The 11,770-nt window shown below is 44.7% G+C and overlaps 1 pseudogene; it reads left to right on the top strand.

The window, feature by feature from the left end:
- Positions 1-5,711: 5,711 nt before the first annotated feature.
- LOC149344983 (cuticle protein 10.9 pseudogene) lies at positions 5,712-8,199 on the top strand (annotated as a pseudogene).
- Positions 8,200-11,770: the final 3,571 nt, after the last annotated feature.

Consider the following 11,770-nt stretch of genomic DNA (forward strand, 5'->3'; position numbering starts at 1 on the left):
AAGTACACCGTAAGCAAGTGCATACATGCAACCTCTTACCTCGCCTTATCTGGTGCTTGATCGTGGAACAGAAAAACTGGAGGCGTAACGCAGCATACGCTGCGAAATATGCTCAGTTTTAAACTCAGATTGCCAAAAATGTCGTTGTACAAATGTACGGGTAAAAAGTTCATGAAAATTAGGAAAACCAAGCTCTTTAAAAATGTTATCCGATGAGACCAATGACGAATTTTACACTACACTCATATGAATACTTTGCAATAGCGAATCAACAAGGTTAGGCCAAAGACCCGGATAAAAATCAAGTACTGTAATGCCATAACGAAGTACACCGTAAGCAAGTGCATGCACAACCATTTTTTTCACTGGGAAGGTAACTATGCTTCTGCAGTAATAAAGCAACCAAGTGACACTGCTAAGTCGATTACAAACATGTCTCAAATGTGTCCCCTAAGAAATGCTGGATTCAAAGAACACAGCCATGTATTTTATTGAGACGTACTCTACCGGAGAGGAACAACTTGGTGAGCAGCGATTGCTGTGGAGAAAAACTGGATTGTAAATCACCGTAGTCTTCAAAGGATTTCTAAAGTAGATCAGTTTAGTCTTTGAGGAGCTCAATTTCAGCGAGCGCATTGTAAATTATTCCATCGCTTTATTGACGTCACTTTCAGCATTGTGCTTGCTGTGTTTTAGCACAAATTACTTGAGAGAAGAACAGTGTCATGAGCGTATTGGAAGACCGGGCAATTGGATATAGTACGAGCAAAATCATTGACAAATACGTTGAAAAGCAGCGGAGAAAAACCGAACCGTGCAGAACACCAGTGTGTATAGGCATTCTGTTACTCTGTTACTGAAACATTCTTTGTTTAGGGACACTGTTTGTAATCAGTCGGAAAGATAGTTTGTTACATATCATGAAATGGAGCACGGAAACCTAAACAATGTAATTTATTCAATAGAATATCATGGTTAATTTTATCAAAGACTTTACTAGCATCGAGAAACAAAGCTACTTTGTACAGGTTATTATCAATTGCTGTGTACAGTACGTCTGCAGTCTTCCAAAAGTAAAATAATAGCGTTTCCGCAACAAAACCACTTGACGGGGTGACAAAATGGAAATCATGTTTATGAAGGAATTCATAGGTTCTGCAAGAGACGTTTCTGTTATTTGAGATATTATCGGCAGTATTGAAAGCGGTCTATAGTTTTCCTTTCTATTTATTTATTTTTATTTATTCAAGTACCTACATATCGCCCTGGTGGGCATTACAGTAGGGGGGACGAGGCAGAAAACTGGAACACTTGTCAGCGCCAAAGTTCTAAAGTGTAAACAGTACAGGCATCAAATACATTGTCCTGATGGGCATTGCAGAATTGAGGAACGATAGAAACCCATTTCAAAGCATCAGAGTGATAACAAATACAAGAAACAAACGCGGGCAATCAATAATTGCTCCAAAGTAATAAATAAACACACGCAACATACACGGGTAATCAATCAGTAGACACAAAGGGGAAAAATGAAGAAAGTTACGCGTAATGACTAAGTGCATCGACAAACTTTGCACGATCAGCAGTTTCAACAATGTCAGGACGCAGCTGGTTCCATTTACTGATAGTGCACGGAAAAAACGACTTCTTATAAACAGATGTGCGGGCAAAAATTTCTTTAATCTTTAGGCTGTGATCTCGCCGCTCAGATACATAACTCGGTGTCTGTAAATATCTACTTTTAGCTAACGGTGTTTCGTTGTACAGAACGTCCCGCAAGAATAAAAGGCGAAATCGTTCACGGCGCAGGGAAAGGTCCTCCCAGTTAATCTGACGTTTTATACCGGAGATGCTGCTGGGAAATTGGTAACAACTAGTTACAAAGCGAGCGGCACGATTCTGAATGGCTTCTATACTGTTAATAAGATGCTGTGTGGGAGGGTCCCACACAATACAGGCATATTCAAGAATAGGGCGGACATTGGTAACGTAAAGTGTTTCCCTAACGTTTTGTGGGGCTTGTTTGAAGTTTCTTTTAATAAAGTTCAGAACGCGACCTGCCTTCTGGGTTATACATTGAACGTGATGATTCCATGTTAAGTCTGAAGAAAATGTGACACCTAGGTATTTAGCTTCGTTAACTGACGCGAGGGGCTGACCATCGATGTAATAATTTGACTGCATGAAATTACGCTTTCTGGTGAAACGGATATAAGAGCACTTGGAAACGTTTAGAGACATAAGCCAGTTTTGACACCAATGGGATATTCTATGGAGGTCGGACTGTAAAGCTAATCGATCTGAATCATGTTTAATTTCCCTGTATAAAACACAATCATCAGCGTAGAGCCTGATTTTTGAAGTTATTCCAGTACCAATGTCATTAACGTAAATTAAAAAAAGAAGAGGCCCTAATACAGAGCCCTGTGGTACCCCGGATGTCACAGAAGCGGTAGCAGATTCAGCTCCATTTACGATTACTTTCTGCGAACGGCCAGTTAGGTAATTTTGCAGCCAGAAAAGAATATGCTGAGGTAAACCGAGAGCAGATAGTTTGCAAAAGAGAAGAGCGTGACAAACTTTGTCGAATGCTTTCTGAAAATCAAGGAGAATGCAGTCAGTTTGGAAACCATTATCGAATGAGCTAAATATGTCTTCAGAAAATTCAATTAGTTGGGTAACACACGACCTCCCTGATCTAAACCCATGCTGATAATCTACAAAGAAATTGTTATTATCAAGATGGGAACAAATATTAGTGTAAATTATGTGTTCAAGTGTCTTACAGGAAACGCTAGTTAAGGAAATTGGTCTGTAATTTGAGACGCATCCTTTATTCAAAGGATGCACAAGTGCAGTTTTCAATTTTTCTGAAATACCTGCGCTACCTAAAAAGCCGTTTATTATGAACAAAAGGAGGATTGACAGTGCAGCAAAGTTTCTTTCTAAAAGACAGAATGATAAGCTCTTTATACCAGGTGGTTTGTTCCGACTGATGATGAAGGTAATTCTGCTCAAATCGGCCATTAATACATTCCGCACATAGGCAGAGGCAGATACAGTTTCTCTCAACGAACAAACTGGGGTGCCTTTTGAAAAAGTGTTTTCTGAGCTGCGTGCAAAAATATTGATTAAAGCCATCTGCCAAAACTGCAAGGCTTTCTGGGAACAAGCCTTTTAATGGTTGGTTACCTATACTTCTACCCTGAAGCTGGTTGGCTGGCGACCATGTTTTCGCTGGGCTCTTCGTGCATTGATTGAAACGATGCGGGAAATGCTCTCTTTTTGCAAGTCTAATTGGAGCGACAACCTTGTTCCTTGACGCTCTATATTGCGCCCATAGAGATATTTTCGGCGAGCGTTTGCAGCGTTTCCAAAGTACCTCTATGGCAGCTATTGACCTCATAATATCGCCATTAAGCAAGTTATAGTTCTTTCGGCGTAGTTTCGTAACCATCCTCAATTACAGGTTTTCAAATTGTTTTACTTTTCAGCACAACTCGCAAGCTTATTGCGCCGAACTCTACACGGAAAGCTCTGATTAATAAAAACCATCAACTAAAGTGCTTAACTTCATTTGGTCAAGAAAAGTAACCTTGAGAAGATTTCCTCTTGTATCATCTTCAGTAATTGATGACACAGGAGATAAAAAAGTTGACGATAAACGGCAAGCCACAAAATAGTGGTCAGCCAAGCGTTTTGCAAGAGGACCAGGAATTATTAGAAGCCCGGACTGCTATATGATCGATGCAGGATTGTAGTAAGCCACATCTTACCATGTCTACTCTGGTTGGAACGCTTATTGTATTTCCTATGTCGTTTGAACACAATAGAGATAAGTAGTCTGCAACTGTTCCATTCGCTGGACATAAAATATTTATGTTCAAGTCACCTACAAGACAAATTTCACCGAGTTATCGCACACGGAGGGACGAGAGCCCGTGTGCGGCGCCAGAGGTGTTCCTTTTCTTGTAAGAAGGAGGGTAGCATCATTTCATTCATGGTGAGGAATCGAGTCAATGTTGAGGGTTGGGTCGCCAGGCGGGTAACAGAATCGGCAGAGCTTTGTGAACTCAACAGGTCACGTGGGATCCACTCAATTCGATTGGTTTGCGAGATGAGAGCTTCCAGACTGTGTATATTCTGGCAGATTTGTGGACTGCGACTGCCGCGTCGTTGTAGACGTGTTGCTTGAACGGCGTCGATGCGGATGGCAATGTGTACTCTAGTAAGCAAAGTACCGTCGGCTACAGAGTGAGGGGTGCCTTGGATAACAACCAGCTCAGCACAGAAGAAAGAAGGAGGTTCCATGAATTGAATGCAGGGCCGTCTTGTGAAGTGTACGCTTGGGGGTACAGTGAACTATAGTTATTTCACAGCCTTGGATGGTGGCATCTGCATGTATAATAATCGAGCCGCTGGGTAGGTGAATATCTTGTTCCACGATTTGATCTCGAAGGAACGATGTAGCATATAATGAGGTTGAATAGTTATTCGTATATTTATCACAGGAATTGTGAGGCTAGTTTGTACGGTTTATCCCTTCATACTTTTGAATTTTTACTCCTGCGAGTGGGCTATTACTACAGAAATGATGATTCGCTTTAAAAGTAGCAACTTCCCTTCCATATTTACCACACGAGGGCACTCGTTATGCTTATTATGAGAATACCACTAGGAACGCAAGTGTCATTCCACGGAAGAGTATATTCCAGAAGGCTATCGTGACAAAGCCAACGCGTTTATACAGAAGATTCTAACCCTCTTTTGCGCTGAACACGAGAACGACACCGCTAGCACATGATTCGGCTAGATGGAAGAAACTCGTCCTCAATGCATGGTGTCGGCGACCGAAGCTTCAGACTTTCAGAGGGGTGGGGAGCAAACGATTACTCGCCGTACTACCTCGCGCATTGAGACGGCACGGGGAGAGAGGTCCATTCTCTTTTCGTTCGGGTCTGGCCTACTGGTATCTGAAATTCCAGTATAAAATATGTATGAGCGGAGGTCAATTCTTCCTAGTGCTGCCTATTTCCTGATCTCTCACGCATCGCTTGAAAGAATATTCGCCCTTCGAAAATTGTTACTAGTGTTCAGCTTTTTGAGATACCAGATGTCGATTTCTTTTTATGGCCCCCTATGATCGAGAAGTAGGATGTGCTCATACTTTTTCTGAATCGCAGTTGTCCTTTCCGGAAGCGTGAAAAAAACCAAGTGTTAATAAATAGATCTCTTATCTTCTGAACAGTTGGGTTCCAAGTAAACAAATTTTTAGTCTGGCATAAAACAGCGTCCTCGCAGTTTTTTCAAGCCAGGGTGGCAAATCCAAGTGCGCATATTGGTCCAGACGTCGGAAGGTGTTTCTGCGTGTCCGTTCGCATGGAATACTACATACATTCTCACTACCGCAGAAGCGCTTGTTTGTAGGCGTGACGAATGATGGCACCGAGGGTGAGGTTACCGCTTAGCAAAAGCGAAATCTCAAATCGTGCAAAAGAGACGAAAAGCGCAACTGGCGTTCTTTCTTCGTGACCATGCAAGAAGAATAAAGGGAGAGGAGCTCCCCTCAGCCTCCATCCCTGTCACGAGGATTCAGGTGGTTGCGTCAAGTCCGGTGAGCTCTATAAAAGCCACACCGCCGTTCTAAGCTTCATAAGACTCCCTGGTTCCCGGGGTGAACGGAGAAGCGCGCCGCTAAACAATAACTCAAAATGTTTCCCAAGGTAAGGGGCGCCCGCTACTGGCTACCTTTAGTTTGATGGCGTTCTCATGTTCTATCGTTGCAATTTTTTTCTCGTAAATTTTATGCTCTCCAGTAGCAAGAAAAAACACAGCATACAAGTAGCATTGCGGAATAAGGACAATGCTTGCTGTCGTGCCGTAACATTTTATTTCACGTGTTATGGCTCGAAGTTAGTACTTGATGTATCGAATACCACTGGAGTCCTAAGCTCTGGTAGTTTTCCCCCAAATGTTTTCATTTTCTTGAATGGGTATCTTGAATGCGTCCCAAAGAATCAGCTAGTGTAACATGCTACCCAAAAGCATTGTCTTCGGAAGCGAAACACTCTTCGGGATAGCTTTGCAAGAGAAGGAGCCATTCAGCATTTTACCTTCACAGTCACTTTGAAGTTATAGATGGTCTTCAGTTCCGTAATCATAGTTTAAGAGCTGCTGGACACTGACTTTAATAAGTACTTTTCGATAAAAGGGTTGACTACTTCCCATTTCAAAAGAGTAGCTGCATAGGTAGGGAGTATTGTTTTTTTTCCTCATAAAAACAAGACCACTTACAACAACAGCTTGATGCCAGTCTTTACAAAACCGAGAAATTTGAGGTTTTGTGTACAGTCCTTTCACAAAATGCTAACAGAGCCAAAAAACACTCCCAAGAAAGAGTATTACCCGGTCAGTAAAAAGGTAGCTAAATATGGCCCATTGTATCACGGGTGCCGGAAGATGGATGGAAAAAATGAACTTGACTTTCATATTCTGACCCGGCCATTCTATTCAGACTGTTTGGGTAAGTGACGGCAAGTGATTCTCCTCCTCTAGGCTATCATCTTCTTCTCCGCTATCGCCTTCATCGAGGCTGGAAACGTCTTTGGCGGCGGTCACCACCGCGGGTTCCAAGGAGCAGGGTTTGGGGGCCCCCTTTTTGCTGCTGCCGCTACTCCAGGATTTTCAGCTGCGGAACCTTCTTTTGTGAGTGAACTGATCTGGTCGCAAGCAACAAACAGCGCTCATTATTTTTGGTGAAGGAAAATGTTCAATGTATGGCTGATAAAGAAACAAAACCTTGTTTGTCTTCAAACGTTTGTCGCGCTTTCTGTCTACTGGCGTTAAGATCATCGTTTAATTTGCGAAATATTTATGAAACAGTAAAAGCACTTTTCGAAGCACCGGGTCTAATGCGGTTGTCCAGGTAAAAAATTAAAGCTGGTGCTACTATGCTGTAAATTGTAATCTAACTTTTGCATAAGTTGTAGGGTCTGCTCGCGGGCAAGTCAAATCCCGCGCCGCTCACCGCGGGTAGTCTGGAACCCTTCTTCCCGAGTGGTGGGGCGGGGGGAGAGAGGCGAGGAGAAAGCCTTTATAAGGCGAGACCGGAGAGGCTCGCGGTCTCTTGCTCTTGGACCAGCCCTGCCGAAAGGACCACCTGACCCAGCTGCCACGACGACGACCGGCCCCCCTGATGTGAGAATAAACCCTTTGTACAAAGTCCTGCCTCGAGTGACTGCCTGTGCGCCCCCGCGCAGAGGAATTGCCCACAAAGTACAGCGGGAAAAGTAAGTATGTATGAAGCTAACATTTCTAGTACTGCTGAAAATAAAATAAGGCAGTTTGATTAAATGACAATTTCATGTTTTGCAGCTACCGAGGTATGTAATCTGCAATGGACGCTAAGTGCACGTAGACACCATAGTATAAGGCGTTTTCTAGTGATTTCTAACTAGTACCATCACCGGGTTCAAAAACAGAAAAAAGAATAAAAGAAAAAAGAAAAGAAATATGTGTGCACTAGTATAATGTCACCGCCATTTCGGGTGCTTTGGAATAACTATACGAGCTGCCCTCCTTAGTATTGATATACAGTACCTGAAGTTCTTGACCAATATCCGAAACCTTCTGATTTTTTCGCAACTGCATTGAACAGTCCCAAAGTTTCAATATTTTTCGCGCATGTGCGCTGTACTGTCAACTGTTTCCATGAACGAAGCTTACAGGGCTATGTTGCCGATGCTTCCTTTTTATCTGATATACAGCCTGTTAAGAGTTTCTAGCCGCCACGTAAACAGCAGAACGTGCACTCTTTGTAGACTGATCGTTAGAATTCCCCTTAAATCTTATTTTCATGTGAATTGTCGGCACCTAGTTCTTTTTTTTTTGCATTCACAGCCTCCCCAGCCGTACAGCTTCGGTTACGACAACACAGACGAGTTCGGGACGCGGCTGTATCAAAAGGAGCAGGGCGATGCCAGCAACGCCAAGACCGGCTCGTACGGCTACCGGGACGCCAACGGACTGTTCCGCACCGTGAGCTACGTGGCCGACGCCGGCGGGTTCCGCGCCACGGTGGACACCAACGAGCCCGGCACCGCCCCTGGCGCCAGCGCCGACGCAATTTTCAACGCCAATCCTGTTGCGGCGCCAGCCACAGCCCCGGGTGCAGCGGCAGGTGGACCCTGGGCCGAATAGGAATGCGCCTTTTTTCTTTCAGCGGCATTCTATTTACGTCGAAATCATTTTGAAAGTAGCATTTTTGGATGGCGGCTACTGTCTACAGGTCCGCGAATAAAATATTTAATTTCTAACTACCGTTTTGTGTGACTTCGCAAGTAATGATATAGGTAACTCATTTGTGACAACTGCTTTTTGTGACATAACTAGTAATGAAGTAGACATATAAGATTGGGCTGCCGGATTTTTTGCGGCCCGCAAAACCCATACTAAACATTCTGAAAAATTACAATTTGCATCAACTTAGGTACACTGCAGACTCACGTAGAGGGAGGAAGCTAGAGTTAGTTTTATTTCCTTATCGTACCCCTCAGGGCCAGAGGCATCACAGAGAGGGAGTGGCAAAACACAAGAATAAGATTAGAAAATACAGCAAAGGGAGAAAATTGAATAACACCTGAGTATACAATGCTAGGTATAGCTTCGCGCAACATCTGGTAATTATCGATGTCGGCAATATCTATGGAAAGGTGATTCCAGTCACGCGAGGTACACAGAAAAAATGACTGAGAAAAATATTTGGTTTTAGAAGAAACTGAACCGACTTTAAGATTATGGTCAGTACGATGGGATACGTAAGATGGCTGTGGGATAAGGCGATCGCGCAGTACAGGATGATGGTATAACTTGTGAAATAATGCGATACAAGACACTTTTTGACGAAGTGAAAGCGATGAAAGAGAAAGGCTAGACTTCATAGTAGTTATGCTTGCAGTGCGATTGCAATTAGTGAGGATGAAACGCGCAGAGTTATTCTGAATCATCTCAAGAGCAGTAATTTGACTGTCATATGGATGGTCCAGACTGATGATGCATGCTCCAGTTTTGAACTAATTAGTGTTTTATATAGCAAAAGTTCCACAGACGAAGGAACATTGAAAAAATGGCGACGTAAGTAACCTAGCATGCGATTAGCGTTGTTGATTATGTGCCCGATATGAAGAGACAAGCTTAGGTTAGAAGTGGTATGAACACCAAGGTATATATATAATGTTGCAGACTCTAAAGACGTCTTATCAATATAATACGAAAGCGAGGCGGTAGATTTTCTTGAAAAACGCGTGACTTTGCATTTCTTAATGTTTAGTTGTATTGACCAATTATTGCGCAAGTTGGGTACAGTGGTAAGGTCAATCTGAAGTACGCAGCTGTCGTTAGTAGCGGTTATTTCTCTAAAAATAACGCAATCGTCCGCAAAAAGGAGAATATTAAAGCTAACAAGAGACGGAAGATGGTTAATGTAGATTAGAATAAAAGAGGCCCAAGCACTGAGCCTTGGGCAACGCCTGAATGCACTCCTGTACAACCAGAATTAAAACCATTGGCGGTTACATATTGTGAGCGATTAAGAAGAAAACACTCACTCCATTTCAGTAGATTAGGGTAAATATTAAGGTTAATTAATTTTAATAGAAGGAGTCTGTGACATACCTTGTCGGAAGCTTTACTGATATCTACGAATATACAGTAGCTAGTGATGATTGGTCAAGGATACGGTGTAATGCATGTGTAAAACAAATTAGTTGAGTCTTGAATGAATAAGCTTTCGGAAAACCATGTTATGCTGATGAGAAGGCGTTTGATTCTAGAAAATTAACAAGATTCGTGAAAATGATATGTTCGAACATTTTGCAGCATGTACTAGTTAGGCAGATGGACGATAGTTTAAGGGAGACGTTTTGCTGCCCGGCTTGTAGACTGGAATCACCTTCCCAATTTTCCAATCTTTCGGTAGGATAAATTGGTCATGAGATTGTTGGAAAATTTTCGTTAGCAGAATGAAAACATAGGCTGAAGTGTTTTTCAAAAACTTAGCATTAATTGCATCAAAACCTGGAGCAGAATGAAGATTGAGATTATCGATAAGTTTAATGAGTTGTCGCTGACATTCTTCGGTCGTGCTCTACAAAAAGCGCCTACCACCCACAGACGAACGGCCTCACAGAACGCTTCAACCGCACTCTCACCGATATGCTGGCTATGTACGTTTCTCCGGACCATCGCGAGTCGGATACCGCTCTCCCCTATGTGACCTTCGCCTACAACTCCTCCCGCCATGACACTGCCGGTTACTCCCCTTTTTATCTTTTGTACGGCCGCGAGCCCCTGCTGTCTCTGGACACGCTGCTTCCCGCTTCTACTGCTCCGCCGTCTGCATACGCCAACGACACCATTACTCGCGCTGACCACGCTCGCCAACTCGCACGCTCCCGGCTCCTCGCTTCCCAGACCTCTCAGCAGGAATTCTACAACCGCCGTCACCGTATGGTCTCCTTCTCCCCTGGCTCCCTCGTCTTGCTTTGGTCCCCATCTCGCCGCGTGGGGCTCTCTGAAAAACTTCTCTCCCGCTACAAAGGCCCGTACCGTGTCCTGCGCCGTGTCACCGCAGTCACCTACGAGATCGCTCCGGCCTTCCCGGGTGCCACGTGCTCTCAGCATCAGACCGATGTTGTGCACGTTTCGCGCCTCAAACCCGACGTCTTGCAGTCCCTCTCACTACCCTGATGAACACCGATACGGTGCCTTTTCGACCGGGGGGCCGTGCAACGGATAATCTCCGTGAAGACGACGTAGAGGAAGTGTCCAGTGTGCGCGCTTGCATCTCGGGGATAGCTGTGATCTGTACCCTGTGCTCCGGTCGTCCTTGTGCCGAGATAGACTTCGGGCCACGTAACAGTATAATCACCACTATGAAACTATGTCGCCAATTTTATTTGATACTTTTGCCGCCGCGGTGGCTTAGTGGTTATGGTGCTCGGCTGCTGACCCGAAAGACGCGGGTTCGATACCGGCCGCGGCGGTTGAATTTCTTTGGACGAGAAATCCTAGAGGCCTGTGTACTGCGCGATGTCAGTGCACGTTAAAGAACCCCAGGTGGTCGAAATTTCCGGAGCCCTTCACTACGGCGTCTCTGATAGCCTGAGTTGCTTTGCGACGTTAAACCCCATAAACCAAACCAAACCATTATTTGATGCTTTTGGTCTCTGGACAGAAAGCATCGGCCTCGGTCGGTCAGAAGTTGACGGGGAGCCCCATGATGTAGGATGAGGTCGGTCAAAAGAAAGTCGGCAACATCAGTAGCCGTACTGGTGGGGAGTGCCCGTGTGATCGCGTAACGGGTAGCGTAGTCTGTGGCAACAGCTATCCATCTGTTTCCGGATTCCGGAAATGGTCCCAAAAGGTCTAAGCCGACGCGATGGAAATGTTCGGGTGGGACGCCAATGGGCTGAAGGAGACCGGCTGAGAGAGTGGTGGGGCGCTTCCGGCGTTGGCACTCGTCGCAGGCAGCAACATAGCGGCGTACACAGCGGTAGGGGCGCGGCCAAAAGAATCGACGACGCACGCGGTCGTAAGTACGGCAGACACCCAAGTGACCAGCAGTGGGAAGATCATGCAGCTCTTGGAGGACAGCTGTGCGAAGGTGCTCGGGCACAACGAGGAGAAGGTCTGGGCCATTTTGGTAAAGGCTCCTGCGGTATAAAACTCCATCACGGAGCACAAAGCGGCGCATCGGAGGGTCGAATGGGGC

Source organism: Amblyomma mixtum, chromosome 5, assembly GCF_055824585.1.
Source record: "Amblyomma mixtum isolate Tamu chromosome 5, ASM5582458v1, whole genome shotgun sequence".
Taxonomy (NCBI): domain Eukaryota; kingdom Metazoa; phylum Arthropoda; class Arachnida; order Ixodida; family Ixodidae; genus Amblyomma; species Amblyomma mixtum.